Below are 20440 nucleotides of genomic sequence, written 5' to 3'. Positions count from 1 at the left end.
GTATATGTATAAATGACCTAACTAAATATAATACCAGTGCATGGAAACGAGACTAAAAACAATGGGAACATAACAATCAACACAGTAATGTAAGATACATAATGGGATGTGAAAGATTAATACTACAAAGGAGAACAGTATAAATCAACATTGACAAAAAAAATTACAGAAACACATTAAGTTCTGTATCAGTATTGAGTCCAAGGCTGGTACAACGAAGTTTGGCAATGGTCCATGCTTTGAGCTGTCAAAGAAGCAGTTGGTGATCTCTCCTCTTGGGTGTGAGTGGGCTTGTATCAACTCTATATATTTGAGATCATTAACTGAATCCAATTGATGATGTTGTTGCCAATGCTGAGCAAGTGGCAATTTAGGATCTTGACTCTACAAATGCGCGAGGTGTTCTCGGATGCGTATTCGCAACTCTCTGATGGTAGAGCCTACATATACCCTTTGGCATATGCCTAATATGGCATAAACGACAAATTAAGATTTACAGTTAATAAAGTTGGTAATATGCATTGTTTGACATTGGTGACAACTGAAAACATTCTGATTGAGTGTAAATTTGCAGAAATTGCATGTGCCACACTTAAAGAAGCCAACCGGTTAGGTGGAAGCCATGTAAGAGTTTGTTTCTGAACAGGTTTTGGTTGAAAGAACGAGGGACAAAGTTCATTGCGCAAAGTTCTATTGCGGGTGAAAATAAATGTGGGTGTCTTAGGGACAAACGACTGCAGATCAGTGTCCAATTTCAGAAGGTACCAGTGCTTGTTAAGCAATCGGTAAAGCATGCTGTGATCCTGTGAATATTTGGTGATAAATTGAACGTGGTCAGTTTATTGACTGATAGATTCTCTGTTAGAGACCAAAGTTGAGTCATGTGTCACTTGATTGATACGAGTGAGACCTTGGTTGATACACTGCTTAGTGTATCCTCGTTCTAAGAACCTCTGCCTGATCATGGCACATTCCTGTTTGAAAGCTGTTTCAGTGCTGCAATTACGTCGAGCACGGTGGAATTCCCCAAAGGGAATATTAGAAATAATTGATTTCTTGTGACAGCTGGTGGCATGAAGTATGGCATTAACAGCAGTAGGTTTGCGAAACGTTTGTGTCTGCAACTTGCCATCTACAATGTTAATCTGGAGATCCAGAAATTCCAAGGATTGAGAGCTCACATTTCCAGAAAACTCTATACCAAAAACATTACATTTGAGATAGTTGGAAAATTCAGCAAATGGAGATGGCATCCCCTTCCAAATAACAAGGATGTCATCTACATAACGCTTCCAAACTATATGATTCTGTTTGTATTGATGATCTGTGTAGATGTATTGATCCTCATAAAAACCTATAAAGAGATTGGCCAGAGAAAGGGCGTATTTCGCGCCCATAGGTACTCCTTTAGTTTGCAAATAGTATTGTTGATTAAAGAGAAATTGGTTGTGAGCTAAAGTAAAGTTTAAGAAGTCTTTGATCATGTGAACATGTTGACTATGTGATGCCGAATGATTGCGAAACGTAAAGTCAATGGTTTGTAAAGCTATATGATGTTGAATCGAGGTGTACAGTGCTTTCACATCAAAAGTAGCTAAAAGAAAATCTGAGGGCCATTCTAAATCCTGTAATATCTGCAATGTCTGAGTGGTGTCCCGTAAGTAAGCTGGCAATGTTGGTACAATGTCTTTGATAGCAGTGTCAATGTATTGGGAAAGTCCCTCTGTGGCCCATCCTATGCCACTCATGATTGGTCGTACCTGAGGACACACAGTGTAGTCCTTATGTATTTTCGGAAGAAAATACATAGTGGGAATAACTGGATTGTTCCTGAATAAGAAAGACTTCTCGTCATCTGTGAGAGTCCCACGTGAATGCCAGTCTTGTAACAACATTTTTAGTTGAATAACTGTGTCATGAGTAGGGTTGCCTGTCAATAATTGATAGCAACCAGGAGTGCTGAGATGTTCATTAGCCATGGTAATATAATCTTCAGTGTTCAGGATCACAATATTGCCGCCTTTGTCGGCCTCCTTAATGACAATGTTGGCATCTTGGGCAAGATTTTTAAGAGCAGTTTTTTCTGAAAGCGTGAGATTGGATTTAATGGGCAGAGACTGGATGTGATCCATTTGTTTATGAATGTCTTGTATGACGGCCTGATAGAAAGTGTCTATAACACTTTCTTCTGCACTTACGGGTACAAATTTTGATTTAGGTTTATGTTCTACCATTTTCAAATTGTGTTGGTGGATACCTAATTCCTGTTGTATAGTATAGGAAGTAGCTGATGTGTCATCTTTGAGAGACATCAAAAGTCGTGTGTCTTCTATGTCAGATATAGTAAAACTGCTGAGTAATGGTGATGCCACCTGGGGCCTGTAAGTTGCGACTTGCTGGTGAAAATACTTTTTAAGTCTGAGTTTACGAGTAAATTTGAATAAATCAATTTGGAAATCAATGAGATTGGAATGACAACTTGGTACAAATGAAAGACCTTTATTCAAGAGGGACAATTCAGCAGCGGACAAGACCTTAATGGATAAATTGCATACTAAGTTCGGAGGATCGATTTGGTTGCCAGATTCTTGAGGCTGGAGCGAGTTTGCCGCTTGTTTGCGTTTCTCCCTTTGTCTGTCCCTTGCTCCTCTTCCTCTTCCTCCTCGGAGGATGTGGTGGGAGTTGTGGTAGGTCACCCTAAAGGGACAGTGAAACGTACTGTTTTAATTGATTGTCCAGTTTGATTTGGAATATTGGCCTTATTATGTGTTTAATTTCCGCTAGAAAACCTCTACGTTGATGAGTGAGTGCAGGAGTAAAGCTACCCTCCCCCTGGTCAGTAGTAGCAAGTTGTTCTTCCTCATATTCAATTTATGAAGACACAGGAGTGGTAGTGGGTGTGGGAATAGCAGGTTTGATGTTATCATAGTCAAATCTGGCCTGAAAGGTGTATACTCTATCATTATTGTAATCTCTTTTGTCACGGTAGAATTTACGAAATGTACATATTTTGACTTCATCCTGATAGTTCTTAAGTAAAAGATGCATTTTGTCATAGTTCTTATCTTTAACAGTGCTTGGATTGGCCATCTCCTCTATTTCCTTCTGAACAGTGTCAATTTGAGTGGTAACACGTGCATGCTCACGTTCAGCATGCGTGACCAAAAGTTTGAGCATTTTCTCAGAACTAATTGTAAGGTTCTCTTCTCATTCTTGGGCAAGGTCCTGATCGTCATTAGGTGTGAAATCTGGAAAGAGAAGAATACGAAGACCCCTGGGGATCATATTATGTTCAATATAGTTTTCAAGTGACACTTTTTCCCAATATATGTTGTTTTCACGTTTAGACCATCTTTCTAGTCGTACAAATTTATTGGAGAGTGTTTCTGTAACTTTCCCATAATTGGAAAAAGCATTGCTCATGCTGCCTTTGGGGGAGAATAGTGCTACTCGATCCCTTTCACGATTGGCAATGTATTCAGCCATTAGGTCCCCTGAATTGGGTTAAGAGTAAAGAGTGAAAAAAGACGGACAAAAAATATACTGCTGTAGTCACTGAAAACCCCTGCAAGCCTCAATAGGCACAATTAACTGAGAGACAAAAATGAGGTGTGCCGTGATGATGAGGCGCTGGGAACAACAATTTGCAAATTTTAACAAAAAATATACACACTGAGTGATTTCTGACAAAATACTTAAATTAAGGGTTGCAGCACGTACAAGGGAATAGCAGGTACCTCAAACACTGCTGGTTGGGTATAAATGTAGACTCAACTGTGTCACCTCTGAGTCGTTGCGCAGCCCCAATGTCAATAAGCGGAAAACAATTGCACTATGTATATAACAGAAAATCAGATACAGTATGACAGGGTATGCAATCTAATAAATTCGTCAGCCAAAATACTTTTAGAGCAAATTTTATAGTTTGTTTTGAAAAAACAGAACTGCCTTTTTTTAATTTTTTTTTTTATTTTTTTTTGGTCTTAGTGAATTTGTGGTCTGGAAATGCTCCGAAATTGACTCTTACAGGTATCTATGAAGCATCAGGTAAACTTCTCTGCACAATTGACATTTTCCCATTTACTTATGAAATTGGCGCACATGGGAGTTATATGCAAAATACCTAAAACTCGAACACTATTTTCCGTATGTTTGTGTTTTGACACTTCTTAGGCATCTAGTATACAACAAACTACTCCAAGATTGTATCAGGAATTACACTATTTGCCTGTATTGATGCTGTTACCCTTTTGATACATCACGTGGATCAACCAGTATACTGTAATTTTTACCATACCCCCTCTATTCACCACTTATGCACATGTGGGTGGTGGTAGATAGACCGCATCATTTTCTTTACATGTTAGTCATGGAGGTGCTTAAAGGATGAACAGTTTGGACTCTGGCACAAAACTCTTCCCATTTTCATCAGATAGTATAATTTGGCACAAAATGTATAAATAGTTACATATGTGTGATCCCAAGAAGTTGAGTTTATCATGTATTTTCACAATTTTTGTTTCCCCTTTGTGACCACAAACATTTGGACATCTCAACTTGGGACTCTGGCCAACGAATGCTCCATAACATATGGTAACACACATCTACTGTTATATTGTGTGGCAATGTTATTTGGAATATATTATTATTTGTTATGGGTTTTCTTTCTGTTTTCTGACATGACTCAATGGTTTTGGATTGGTTTACCGTTTTGCTTTCCTCTGATGGGTTCTGGCCCCCATCCCTTCCATATGTTGATTTATTGTTTGTTCGACCTTCTACCTTTTGGTTTCGAATCCAACAGTTTTGCCTTGAAAAGGACCCGTTTTTTAGGGTCAAAACACGTGGGAGCAGTTCTGTTTTTTCAAAACAAACTATAAAATTTGCTCTAAAAGTTAAAAAAAAAAAAAAAAAGGCAGTTCTGTTTTTTCTAAACTATAAAATTTGCTCTAAAAGTATTTTGGCTGACAAATTTATTAGATTGCACACCTTGTCATACTATATCTGTTTTATACATAGTGCAATTGTTTTCCGCTTATTGACATTGATGCTGCGCAAAAACTCAGAGGTGACACAGTTGAGTCTACAAAATATTATATAGGTTTGTTGTTGTTAATACAGGAACGTATTCATACATACACATAGGCAATGCCTCCACCATGCACAAAGAAGTACAGCATTTTAGGCTGGTAATACTGGCCAGCAAAGTAATAACCTCAATCCTATTAGAATTTTGACTAATGTCAATTATGGAATAAAGAGCTAACAATTGAATACTTACTACACACTTCCGTTAGTACAAAAAATATATATGAAGAGCCACAGTGTATACAAATGTAAGGCACATACAGATAAACTCAAGTAAGGAAGAAAGCATCAACATCACCAGATAATGGTAAAAACATTACATTCATATTCATGTATACAAAACAATTGTGTGTTTGAGGCCTGCTCATTGCCCTGTGTATGTGTAGCATGAGGTAACACCAAATCCTAAGACAATTACTTTAAAAATATATGTCAAGGGTAACGTGTACATATATACCATCTTTTGAATGTTCATATTCTGTCAGTGAAGAAAAGCACCTGACCTACATATATCAGTGAAGAAAAGCAAATGGCCCACATATGTGGTGTCATTAGTGATGTCATCAATGACATTTGTGATATCATGTTTGATGTCTTGGGTGTTAGTATTATCAGTGCATGGTGGTGAGGCGAGTTATGGTTGCTTAGCTTACCGTAACTGGCACATTTCTGAGGTTTTTCCATTTTATTTGTAACCATAACGTTCCTTTAACAACATTTTTTCAGTGAATTTGATAGGTTTTTATTAGTGCAATTTAAGAATAGCGTCCCTTTAACAAAGTTTTTTCAGTGAATTTCATAGGTTTTTATTAGTGCAACTTAACTATAACGTCTCTTTAACAGGTAAAACCCAAAAAAAACCAGAAATTCACCAGTTATGGTAAGCTAAACAACCATACCTCATGCTACCCCTGTGCACTGCAAGGACTAACACCCATGACATCAAAGATCACATCACAAATGTCATTCATGACATGATTGATGACATAACATGTGTGGCTCACTCTTTTTCTTGTTCAGTGACATATGTACATTGGGTGCTTTTCTTCATTCGGAGTCAGGAACTAAACGTGGGAAAGTTGCTATATTTGTTTACCTTACCCTTCTCGTATGTTGTGACACTACTTTCCTTAGGGTTCAGTAACAGCATAAGATACATATACATAGGGGAAGAAGCAAGCCTGAAACACAGCAATTATTTCTTGCATGAACATAAACAGTGAGGGTATGAACACTTTCTGGTGGTACTCCTACTTTTTTGTTTACTTTACTTTGTCTATGTATACTCATATTTATATACGTTGTGGTCTCTTTACGTGTTTTGTATAGGAGTACGGTAATGTAGTAAGAGAGGCATTCGTAGCTACTTATTGCATGTGTCACACGCAGAAAGCTCTCAAACGAAAGCATTCATCATTGTACGATCCAACATCTGAAGATTTTGATTATTGCAGCTCTATGATGCATGCTGTAGACAATTGCTACATTTCTACATGACTGGGTTCATGTACTGGATAGAGCTCTGTAATGCAATGGTGTTTATAGCAATGCATTCCTTAAAAAACTATTGGCGGTAAGGGAAAAACGATGCCAGTAAGGGATTACCGGCATCGCTTACTGCTCCGGCCAATCACGACCCGCCTACCCGCTATTAGCAGCACGGCAAAGAATGGTGCCTCTAACAGCGGCATGGGCACGGGCAGGCGTACCTACATGCCGGCAATAGCGGCATGGCAGAAACAGGAGTACATCACAAGTTAGGCGGACATGAAAATAGCGCCATGAATCAGGCGTAAAAAGTGGATACCGGCATGGCGGAAATACCGTCATCGCGAACCACCCGTAAACGGCCATGTGCAGTGTTCTCAACTGCCACAGGTGCACACAATCAGCACAGGTGGAGGCAGTAGACTGGGCCAGCACGAAAGGAGCACACCGCACCCCTTCCCACACCCATTCACACACCAAAATGATTCCAATACTAGTAGCAATCCTGGGGCTGGAGGACATGCTTGCATTGCAGCTGCAACAACAACAACAGGCAGCACAGAGGAGACGAAGGAGGAGAAGAAGGGTGAGACAGGCACAGCATGCCCCACCAGTGCAGGCAGCTGTACCACAGAGGCAGCCCCCAATCCCTAGAATCAGAGCCAGTCCATTCAACCTAACCCCTGAGCAGATCCACACCTTGTACCGTCTGGACCGGGATACCATCACCCCCATTGTGGACATGATACACAACGACATTGTCAGCCTCATAGACATCCGTACCACCATTCCCCCTCTACTGAAGGTGGTGTCATTGCTCCACTTCCTGGCCACAGGCACCTACCAGCACACGTTAGGGCAGATGCATGGCATTTCACAACCATTATTTTCACGCACGCTAAACCAAGTGCTCGATGCCCTCCTGAAGCACATAAGTGAACACATATCCCTACCACGGACTGACCAGGAGATCTCTAACCCCAAAGTTGGCTTCCATTCACTGGCAGGCATCCCAAGTTGCATCGGTGCCCTCGACTGCACCCATGTGGAATTGGTGGTCCCACATGCCATGGAGGTAGTGTACCGAAGCCGAAAGCAATACCACTCCATCAACGTGCAAATGGTATGTGACTCAAACAAGATCATCACACATTGTTGTGCCCGATATCCCGGATCAACCCATGATTCAATGGTCCTGCGGAACTCAACGATACCACGCTACATGGAGCGACATGCCGGACAACGTTCCTGGTCACTTGGTGAGTTGCATGGCAAGCACTTGGCAGTGTGATGTGGGGAGTAGACTGGGGGGGAGAGATGCACACTCCAACTGGGTGAGATTGGGGGGGGAGAGATGCACACTCCAACTGGGTGAGATCAGTTGAGAGACTGAACAATGCCCATACTGCAATAAACCGTCGCCCAGAGCAGGCCAGACTGAACCTGACACAGGAAAACCATATGTAAGACGTAAGCTGCACAACAATGACAACAAGCCATTACTGCAACCATGCCATATCCATCCACATGTACACTGCACATCATCAGACCGTACCCTCTACAACACAATGCAGCGACATGCTGCCAATTTGGCCAATGCTAATGACCGCTGAACAGCATCCCAATGGAAATGTGTCGGTGAGTGGCTACTAAGGAATCACATTAAGCTAATATACGGATTCTCACTCGTACACCAACACAGAAGTGCAGCATGCCAGCATGGGGACATCAAGCGTGGAATGGCAGATCACTAAGAGTCTGGTTCCAACGGTGACAGGATCAAAGGATACGAATGACTACACAACACCTAGATCATGGCAACAACTGCCGTAGGCATGCACAGTGCATGAACACTCACAAAGAATAGGACACCATGACACATTGCAGTTACTCTGATTACCTCCATGCATGCAGGGATATGTGGATGTGATCAAGGAAACAATGCTGGCTTGTGTGTAATAGGTACAGGTTACATTTGATTAAATCACTTACACATAACCATTGTTGCACCCATGCAGGTGATGCTGGCTATCCCTTGAAGAGGTGGCTCCTTACCCCTGTCCGAAACCCACAGAACAGGCACGAAGAGGACGACAATTGTGCAAATACCCGTACCCGTGTGGTGATCGAGCAGACATTTGGCCTTTTGAAGACACGGTTTCGCTGCCTCAGCGGGTCGGGTGGGGCACTCCTGTACGAGCATGAGAAGGTGGGCAAGATCATCATGGCATGTGTCATGCTGTACAATATGTGCATCAGACGGAATGTGCCTATGCCCCCTGACATTGAACAGCAACCACCTGGTGAGGAGGAGGAGGAGGAGAGAAAAGATGGGGCAGCACGTCATGCCGGTGGCGATGCACAGGAGGGACGTGCTGTGCGCCAGCATCTGATAGACCAATGTTTCTAATACACATGGATGAAGAGGGTGCAATGGATGTGGGACTCAGGACACTGGATGTTGTGGGTAAATGAACACTGTGCACTATTCAACAATAAAGCACACATACACAATTAAGAATGTCCACTCATGTGATTGTTCCTGACACAACGGGTGTATTAAGCATAATGTGATTTTGAAGTGCACAGACCCTTCACCCCAAACACCCTAACCCCCCTCCCCCGACAAATGCCCCAAACACCCTATCCCCCTTCCCCCACAGATGCCCCAAACACCCAATCCCCCCTCCCCTCTCAAATGCCCCAAACACCCTATACTTGGTTGGTCCTGTCCCTGTACGGGATGCTGGCACTCCATTGCATCCGTGATGCGGATGAGGACCTGCCTCACAGCTGCCAACTCATTGCAAATGCGTGTAGTGCTGCATTCTATAGCTTGTTTTATTCCCTTGGCATATTCCTGGCACTCCTCCCTCGCCAGGGCACCCTCGCTCACGTGCTGGCCAACCAGCGCAGTGAGCTCCTCCTGGCACTGTTGTTTGATGTTGATTCCCTGATCTCTGGGCCTGCGTTTGGTGGTTTTTGACGCGGCTTGCGGCATGTGTCCGCCATTAGGTGAGAACTCCATGGTACTCCATCTCCCTGCCAAGGAGTCACCACCAGACAGCTCATGGCTGCTGGCATTGGATGTTGACCGTGGGCTGGGCAGGGCTGACAGCTGAGGGCTGGGTGTGCGGTGTCCCACGGGTGTAATGCATGGTTCCTCGACATCAGACAGGAGGGCCGTCGCAGCAGCTTCGCCAATCGAGCTGTTGGCGGCAGACAGTGAGCCTTCTGTCACTTGCTCCTGTGTGGTGGGAGTGGCAGGTGTGGGTGCTACGACATTGTCGGCCACTTTTTCACACCATGGTGACGTGGCTGCATGTGTGGCTTTGGCGCTCTGCGGCAGTCCAGGTTTCCCTGTGCCCATCGATGTGGTAGGCCTGGTGCCTTCCTCCATGCCCTTGGCCTTCTTCTTTGATGTTGGGTCCTGCGCCGCAGAGTCCTGCTCCTCTCTGTCAGATTGTGAGCCTGTGGGGGACCAAGAGAGGGATAGCATCGGTGGTGGGTCAACGTGCAACATGCATGTGTTGTTATTGCTGCAGTTCTGTGCATTTTGACTTCGATATCGGACATGCAGGTTGCTTGCCATATGGGTGGGTCATACAGGCATGAGTCTGGGTGTCACATGTCTGAGGTGCTGCATGCATGTGGTTGTGTAGGGATATGCACAGCATATGGGCATGGTTGTGTAAATGTGTGTGTGATGGCCCATGCATTAGCTAGTTACAAGGTCACATTTGGGGGAGAACTTCATGCTTTGCATTGCAATGTTTCGTGTGGACACTCACCTCCATCTGTCGATGACAGCACACCGTGCTCCATGTCCCCCACTCCTTCGATCGATTTGATACCAATGGTGCTGGCACATGTCTCCTCCCACACTTGCATCTTGATTGGGGATCCTCCTCCGCCTCCTGTACCCGTGGCCAGGCTCCTGTTGGCGGCAAGTATGCTCCGGACACAGAGGTGCAGGTCGTCCCAGCGCTTGCGGATGTCCTTTACAGTGCGGGGGGTGGTGCCCACCGCGCCGACTTTCTGTGCCACCTCGGCCCAGATCTCCTTTTTTTTTAATCTGGGCGGGACGCCGCATGTCTAGAGCAAACACAACTTCTGCATTTGCAGCTAGTGGGTCTGCAAGCATGGATAGTTCCTCATTAGAGAAACGTTCCTTGTGCTGGCGCGCTGCACCTTTCTTTAGGGCCTTGGGCATTGTCAAGTATTGTTAGATGAGGTTTGGACAGCTGTGGTGTTGCTGCAGGTTCTGAGGGATGAGGATGGTAATGGATTATGTTCTTAATGATGGCCGCTGTGCTTTTATCCGTTCCTGTGCGATGACGCTACTTCCGGTTCTGCTTACTTACGGTCGCGCTTTTAGCAGTTCCCGCTAATGCCGGTATCAAGGATGGCGCTGGTGCTATCAGCGCTTTACTTGATGCCGTTAAGGGACTTTTTGGGGTCTTTAATGGCATGGCGGTAGTGCCCTTACCGGCATGGTGTAAAGCTTGTGCCCGCGTACTCGTGAAGCCATGCAATTAGCGGGCTGGTTACTACACGGACACGTTATTTGCTCCATGCCGGTAAGGACCGTTACTTACCGCATACCGCGTAATGAGGCCCTATGTTTCTATAGTAACCCCATTGGTACGCACAGTGCTGTGAACCATAAATTATGTAATATATATTGCTGCATGTACACCAAACACTTTCTCTTTTTGGTAAGAGAACATATTGGAAAGGAAAGCAAGGCAGTACAAGCGGCAACCCTTCCACAACAGCATACAGGCATAGGAAAGGAAAGAAACTCTGTGCATAGGGAAATGGACAGCGTGGAAGTCTAAGTGGATAAATTGTTGAACAATTGTGCTGCTTTAAAGGTTGCGTACAAGTATATATTTTGGACAAAATGAGACAGCACTGGCATACCTGCACGTTTACTCCTTCCCCATGTCGGAGCCCGCCATTCCTTCAAAAACCGTTTCATGGGAGACATTACGAAAATACATCAATCTGTTCCTCCCCTTTACAACCAAGTTGTGCAAATCCCCGTTTCTCCACAATAAGTTTCCACTTCTGCTTCCCCTTTCCTTTCTAACTGGGGTGTATGCATGTGTACAAGTATACGGTAATAATGAGAATGTTGCTGAGTGTTTGTGTGGTATTCTTTTTTTTACCTGAAATGGTGTTCTGATTCCGCAGCACACAGTCCTTGTTGCAATGACCGCAATTAAGAAAAAGGTAGGTGTCCTACGGACACCTCAGCTGTACGGCCCATCCACAATGACAATGGAGGCATCCGTATGCCATCAACAGGCTCCGCATGTCGGCATGTTGTCCACCACCTATGTGGGAGGGGACATAATGCAAGTACACACATGTGTATCTGTTCCTCTGTGTCCTGGTAACATCGCCATTGTGCAGCACATGCAAAAGGAACGTTAATTACGTTGAGGGTCCAGCCACGTTCTAAATGTAGCTATACAGATAAACATCCCACCTGGTGTACCCTATAAATAGGCAGCGTCTCCCAAAATGGTCAGCGCACGTGTGGCACACTTTTAGTCAGTAGAGAAGAGGCAATGGTGTGCATTGGACACCCATGAACGTACGCACAACGTATTCTGCCCAAAACGCGTCCAGTGGACAGCCGTCCCAAAGGAAAACAGTGGCGACATCACCATGCGACCGCACCCACGATGCACGTGGGCCTTTATTTTCGGGACCGGAGCCTGACCCTCATACAATGGCAAAGAGCAGGGTTGAGCAATGTGCAGAGTGTTTTTCAGAAAGTACACGTGTACAACACACAACAATGTGCTGTTGCACATGTATGCATGTGTTGGAACAATGTAGGCCTGTTTTCCGGGTGAAAGTTGTCCACAGCAACCTTACAAAAGGGCACACACAGAGGTGCTGTGCAATCTGTTTGCAGCTTTTCAGAACAGACTAGCAGGCCACATAGGTTTGCCCTGTAAGTAATGGTGCTCCAAATCTGCTGTGCTACATTGTGTCTGCAACTAATAGCAACCATGTCAGTCTGGCTGAGTATGCACAGTAATGGAGAAAATTATGAACGGGCCTTGCTGTGACCCACACCCGCAGCTGCGATAGTCCCCATTGTCCCAATCTCATGGGTAGCTAGCGGCAAAGGGGAGTATGCGCACGTGCGTTTCCCCAAGGACAGCAAGGGCCGGGTCCCAATAAGCAGAAATTTCCTTTTTCCCTTTCCAGTTTCTTCTTTGCAGCATGCCATCATTGCATACTATTAAAAAGTTCCACACGCTTCCACCAATGACATTGAAGAGCTCTCCATGTAACAGTATCAGTTCTGTACAACAGTCCTCTGCGTACACACCATGCCCAGAAACATTGTTGTGCAATCTCTGTGGCTCCACAGTCCCATTTCCATGGCCACCATCCTGAAAATTCCCAGATATGGCTTTCATGCTACGTGCGAGCCTGGGGGAATAACTTGCAACCAGGGTAGGGGGAGATCATTGCAAGGGGCGGCTCTGAAAAGAGCCTTGCTTCTAGAGAAACACCTTTTTTAAACTTTTTATTTGATTTTGTGTTTTCTTGTGCAGACATTGTTACAGTAAACTCTTCACCGCATCTTCTAGGCGGGCAAACAAAACAGCATTACCAATGGTCGACAAAGAAATGCCATTTGCTTGGAAAGATTCTGCATCTCCACAACTAATGAGGTTACTGTTGCAGAAGAACATCCCAGCAGAGGACAAAAAAGTATACATGCTTCTGTTGATGAGCCACCTTCATGCCTCTGACTCGGAACAACTTCCAGGAGCAATGTCCCATACTCTTTGTGGTGTTATGGACGAGAAAATCACCTTGGCAGTGGGAAAAAGCCTCTTCACTAGATTTAGCAACCTCTTCAGTCGACATATCAAGCCTAAACAAGACCCGTAACCTATATGCATGCCGACGTAGTGGATGACAATAACATCGGCTGTAGCAAAAGTGGCCAGGTCTTTGCAAAGTGCATTCACGTTTGCAAAACTGCGCTCGTAGATACCGGTCCACAATGTGACCACTCCTTCCAACCCGAAATTGCCATCAAAGTTTCCTTCCAGGGCATACTTGCGCAGATCTAGTAGAAAGGCATCATCTATAGGCAACACTATGCGTTTCGCCATGTCAGCCAGCCTCACTACGCAGAGTATAATATACAGCAGTTTGACCACACCTTCCTGTGAACCACACCCACAGTACCTGATTGGATAATCCCGGAAGTTCCATGTCCATTGGCCAGCAAGGTAAGAGGCGCAGCTTGTGGCACATGTGGTGCCAAAGTACTGCGAGGGCCCCACCCCAGTAATGCAGGAGCAGTCCTTCTTCCCTTTCCACTACCTTTTGTCCAGCACAACCTCATTGGGTACGGGTAAATGGGCACACACAATTCCACCAATGCCATCCAAGACGCTACCATCTAACTCTGTCAGTTCTGCACAAGACTTCATAGGTACCGTTACAAATTCAGCCTGCTGGTGTGCTGTCACTGGACAGCATGTCCAGTAGAAAGTTCAGTAAAAGATTGCACGATTTGTGCATCCACATTCATCCACTTGTGCACCCATCACCACAAAATGGAGGTACAGAAACTTTTTCTGTACTATGTGTATGACTGTGTTATGGGTGCCTCTGCGCACGGTATCTGCCACTGAGCGGACATTACGTTCTTTAAGAGCATACTGCTTTTTTTGCCATCCCCTACCATGCAGTGGCACTTCAGTGATATGTGCTTGCAACGTTCTCATTTACCCATATCATACAATGTAATATCGAAACAGGAACTCTCTGCTTTCCTTCCTACAATCCTACGAAATGTTTTCCCCACTAACCCACCTCCTACATAAATTGTAAAAAAAAATGACACCAATAGCAGCATTGAATATATCGTACCAAGCAAAAGCAACTGTCTAAAAGATCAGCTGTACTTCTGTCTAGGCTGCACTATTGCAACAAGCTCTTTGCTCTTTTTAAATCTGCCCCCTTCTACTCTCCGCCCTGTGGAACGCATCCAGAAGAGGAGTGTGCTACTTGGGATGGTTTCTCTCCTGCACTGAAATGTCACCAATAGCTCCCACTGGCTGTTAGGGATGAAGTGAGAAGACTCTGCATTATGCAGAAGGCCTTCTGGGCCCTGATACCTCAATACCTTCAACTCTAATTCCATATTTATCTGCATGCGCAAGCTCTTCCTTCATCCGCCTCTAACTCCTTCCAGATCAGGCCCTTCTGCAAAACACCCATTGGTGGTAGATGTGCTTTTTCGCCTGAGGCCTCCCTCTGCAACAGCCTCCCTGCCTCCCTGACACTTGAGGGGAACCATTGCCGGTTCTGGCAACACCTCAAAGCCTTTGTCTTAGCGTTTGCTGTTTCTGCTCCTCTCCCCTGCCAACTGCCTGACGTAAACTGATTCTACACTGCTTATCTGGGGAATCTGTAATTTCGGGCCCATGTCACCTCCCCCAGCCAGTCGAACCCCTGCACTGGCTTTCTAGCAAACCCTGCACTTGAGGACTGTCTTCTGTATGCTGAACAGTGCATCCACCACATGTTGTGTGCACTTATCCATGCACTTAGCACAATTGGCCCATATTTTTACTTATTGTCATTTTTTCTTCTTCCCGTGTACTGTACCTTCCCCTCCCTCCACCCATGCACTTGGGCGATCTAAGTTACACCTGGCCTAGTAGGGTCGTTGTCTCTGTCTACCCTCTGTTTCCCCTCCCATGGTTTGTTGCGCTTTGCTAGACGTGTGTGTAGGTGCATTACGAATGCCATAGCATACAATTGCACATCGTATGATATCATACACACAATGCATGCACAACAGTAGGATGCCTGCCACTTACCATGTACACCGCAAAGTTGTTTTTTGTTTTCCACAGTACCCCACTAATTGCACACTGCTTGCCCCTTACCTGGCACACATTCACCATAGTCTTCTGCACTTCTTTGTGAAAAGAGACCTTCTGGCACAGTTTTTGCGTACACACCAGACCCACCAATCTTATACAGCAGTGTCTTCCGCTCCACAGTTTCCTTTCCATGGCTCCCTTCCAGAAAATGTCTGGATCTGACATGTGGAAGCATGAAAGTATAGCATAATCCACTGAGTTTTCGTGCTAGGGAGAGAGGGGGAACTACGGGGGGTTAAGTAAAAACAGGGTAGTGGTTTGGGTCTGTAGTGCTTTTTCAGAAAAGAAGTTTTTTTTGTCCTGTTTTTGTTATGTATGTGCTTGCATACAATTTCTTTTTTTATCTCTTTCGATTAGTTTCTGTTTGCTTCTCCTCCTGACATTTCTACGGAGTGACCGTCAATGCTTCTCTTACAGTTCTACAGAATTGTCAGCAACGCTGCATGCAGAGTGGAAAACAAAACAGCATTGCCAATGGAGGTAAAAAAATGCCATTTCCTTGGAACCACTGCAAACCTTGCTTGTTAATGCTGTCATAGTCGCTGCAGAACCTCCCAGCACTGTACATAAAGTCAAACATGCTTCTGTTTATGAAACACCTCCTGACCTCTGGCTGTGGGCAAATTACACCAGTATGGTACCATGCACCTCTTGGTGGTATGGAGGAGAACATCACCTTGGCAGTGGGAAAAATCTCCATCACTGCGGTCATCAACTTCTTGAGGTGACCGAGCAAACGTGAGCACGACATGTACTCCAAATGTAGTGCTCCATAATGCATGACCACAACTTCTACAGTACCGACAGAAGCCACACATGTACAAAGGAGAACCATGGCACCGAAACCCCACTCAAACACTGTGCCTCAAAAAGCCTCCACTCCTTCCAACTGCAAGTTAGTATCAAAGCCTCTTTCCATGGCATACCTGTGCAGATCTTGCACAAAGGTATCACCCACGTTGAGCACTCTGCGTCTGTCCATCTCTGTCAACCTCACTGCATCGAGGTTTGGGGAAATATATCACTGCCCCTTCCTGTGAACCACACCCTCGACAACTGATTAGATAATCCCCACAGTTCCATTTGCAAAGGCACCATGCTCAGAAGGGCAGATTGTAGCATGTGCGCCTTCTCAGCTACAGTGACGGCCACACCCGAGTAAAGCACAGGCACTGCGTATTCCGTTTCCACTATTGTATATGCAACACTCCGGCATTAGGTAGTATTCAATAGTCACCCACACATGTAGCATTCACATCCAAGACCTTTGCATTGAACACTATCATTTCTGAACTGCACTGCAGACGTACCTTTACATGGTCACAGTACAGGTCTTGTGTCATGTAAAAGCACCTCCAGGTAACAGCTCTCCAAGCCGATGCATGCTTACAGCATCCACATTCACCCAGAGTGGCACCCAGCACCACAAACTGCAGGTCGCCATAGTTTTGTTCCTCCCAGGACTCCACCAACTCCAGTGATAAAATACTTCAAAGTGCAATACAGCAGTTAGTAATCTGCGCAATGGACACTACTCAAGCACATACACTATGCAGTTGAACCCTATGCACTGGTACACAAACACTTTCTCACCACAGCACTCGGTGGACACACTGCAGAACTGTTCACTCCATAAGCTCCTGCCATGCACTGGAAAATGTACCATGTGCGAACAATGAGAACACCCATGGAATCAACAATTCATGCACAACTCACAAACCACACACGAAACTCAACAATCTCAGGAGTAGTTGCAAGAAACCCACATAGCTGTTCGTGTAAGGCTTACAGCCATGCATCCAAGATGCTAGGCCCTTACCACACACAGCACACCCTAGTGCACCCCACGTTGTACTGTGTAATGCATTCCCCATCTGCAATTGCGCCTGCCACCCTTCACCCTGGCCACATCTCTGCATTCATGGCTCCATGATGTTGCGTTGGCTGTGCTGAAAGGTATGTGAGTGGCTCTGTACATTGTCAATATTGGAACATTTTGATGCTGATGACTTCCTTTAATTGCGCAATATGTTAAAACAGTTCCTCAAGCAAGGGTCTTGTAAAGGCCATCTCATAGAAAACAGAAATGCTAACATATGGCTCCCCATAGGGCAACACGTGCAATGACCTACACCATATGCTCGTGAACGCATAGCACCTCACTTTGGTTGTTACACCAAGTGTAAAATGCTCTCCGCACCCATTATTGAAAGGTCACCTTCCTGAGAGAGATGCAGAGGCAACTCTTCATGGCTGCAGTATGGTGTGCTGGCTGTCATCAAGGGATAGGTTCTTTGGTGCATGGCCAACGGCCTATGGACTTTGGCCATGTACCCAATAGTCTAGGCCTTACCCACACCCAGCACAACATAATGGCCTCATGAAGGGGAACATTTGCCACATACCACAATCCACAAGCGTAACATAGGGTGCTAAGCGCAACTCTTCATGTCCAAGGTGGTGGCATAATGTACACCATATGGTACTGGACACATATCAGGTCACTTGTGCTGTTCTACCACGTCTACAAAGTCCTGCAGAACCATTTATTTTAACGTCACCACAATCGGAGGCATGCATACTTAAAACTACATGTCTGCGTTATGGTGGTGGCTATGTGCAGGCCTAGGCTCTTCTGTACCTGGCCTACAGCCTTTTGCCATACACCCAACAGTGCAGGCCTTGGCCACACCCAGCACAACATAACAGAGTCATGTACGTGAACAAGTGGCTAGGTACATGCAGGTCACCCCTAGCCACTTCTAATCATCCACTACTGCACCAACAGGGCACACTAAAGGAGTCGTCACTCCATCAGGTCCAGGCATGTACTACACAGTGTAAGAAATGCAACCAATCCCCCAACCATGAAAACAACATTTTATGCAATGATCACAAACCGCACACCAAAGGCAACAATGTGAAAACTACTTCAACCCAGGGCACATATTTGGCTGTGCAAGATGGCCACCCATTCATCGAAGGGGCTACGGGCTTAGCACACACAGCACACCGTACTGCAGTGTACGTTTCAAGTTTCATGTGGTCTTCATTGTACTCCCCTTCTGCCATTGCTGTACCATTACTGACCGCTAGGGCCTCACCACACATAGCACACCATAGTACAACCCATGTTTTACTCCTCATGTCATGTGTAATGCACTCCCCATCTGTAATTGCGCCTGCCAACTTTCACCCTGGCCACATCTTTACATGCATGGCTCCATGCCGTTGTGTGGCATGTGCTAAACTGTATGTGAGTGGCTCTGTACATTGTCCATATTGCAACTTTTTGATGCTGATGACTTCCTTTCATGGCGCAATGTGTTCAAACACTTTCTTAAGCAAGGGTCTTACAAGGGCCTAAGCACAGCAAATGTAAATGGTGACATGTGGCTACCTATTGTGCAACAGGGGCAATGATGAACACCATATGCTAATGTAGCATAGCAGCTCACTTCTGCCATTCTACCAAGTGCACAAAGTCCTCCACACCCATTGTGTGCTACTCAACAACTTCAAATGCATACAGACTGAAAACTGGATTGCTGCATTATGTTGTGGTGGCTGTGATTAAGGCCTAGACTGTTGGGTGCATGGCCTACGGCCTACGGCCTATGGCCTTCGGCCATGGACCCAACAATCCAGGCCTTGGCCACAGTCACCACAACATAACAGAGCCATGTAGGCATGTGCCAGAAATCACAAAGGCAACCTATTCACCAGGACTTCCACCCAACTGCTGCACCATAAAGCAGGGAGGTAAGGACACGTGTTCCACTTACCATAATGCAGAAACATATTGCTGTGTTTGGCCCTGCTACCCACTTCTAATCACAAAGCTTATAAGCATGCCAACCAAACAAGACAATCTTCACAACATTGGCCCAGCTCCCAACACTCTAGTACGTGCATAGAACCAATGGTGCGTAGTGCACTGCAACACTTACTAATCTGTGCAATGCACACTATGCAAGCACATGTAACAACCAGTTGCACCATGACCTCTTCCATATCTACACTATTCTGGACACACTGCACGACTGGTCACTGCACCATCTCCACCCATACACCGACAACTGTATGTTGTTCTACCAATCACCACACCTATGCAACCAGCATTGTGTGCATTGCAGCCAAACCACACACAATAAGCAACAATGTGGCACCTACTTTCAACCAGTGGACATGCCTTTTCGACCAGTGGACATACTTTTCTGTGCTAGGGCTGCAGCCATGCATCGAAGGGGTTACGGACTTACCTCACACAGCACACCATAGTACACGCTATATCTAATCCTCATGTCTCGTGGAATGCACTCCCCTTCTGCAAATGTGCCTGCCATCCCTCATCACAGAAAGGCATTGCCGCTGCAGCTTGCATGCCATAACAAAGGCTGCCTGCAATGACCACACAAGATTGTTGCCTGTTGAGGTATCTGCGCATTGGCAGAGCATGCACGGATAGCGCTGGCACACCATCGCCTTCTTCTAATGAAATATATCACATAAAGCATTTCTCACTCCTGCCCTCTTTCCATCCCTTCTTCCTACCACCAGATGCCATACACTATGTTTTTCAGGCTCTTTCACCGCTGCATTGTCCTCCGAAACAGCATGCCGCCATCATGGAACACTTTTGACACACATCCCGTCACCACACTGCAGTGCAATCAGACATTTTTTCATGCGCAACGAACAGGGAAATGGGACACCAGAGCTGATCCAGATATGACTAATTTTAGTGCGCACACTGCTACGTACAAGAGGGCCAGCCATGCACACAGTGGCTTAGAGCCTTGCCACACACACCACAACACTATCCTCAGATACACCATGGCGGTGTTTCCCAAAACCTTTGACACACAGCACGCTTCCCTCCAGCCAACCACTGGATGCATTCAATGTTCGCTGACATCATA

This window comes from Ambystoma mexicanum, chromosome 4p, assembly GCF_040938575.1.
Source record: "Ambystoma mexicanum isolate Mex_15411 chromosome 4p, UKY_AmexF1_1, whole genome shotgun sequence".
In the NCBI taxonomy this organism is placed as follows: Eukaryota; Metazoa; Chordata; class Amphibia; order Caudata; family Ambystomatidae; genus Ambystoma; species Ambystoma mexicanum.
Note: the sequence above shows the minus strand (reverse complement) of the source record.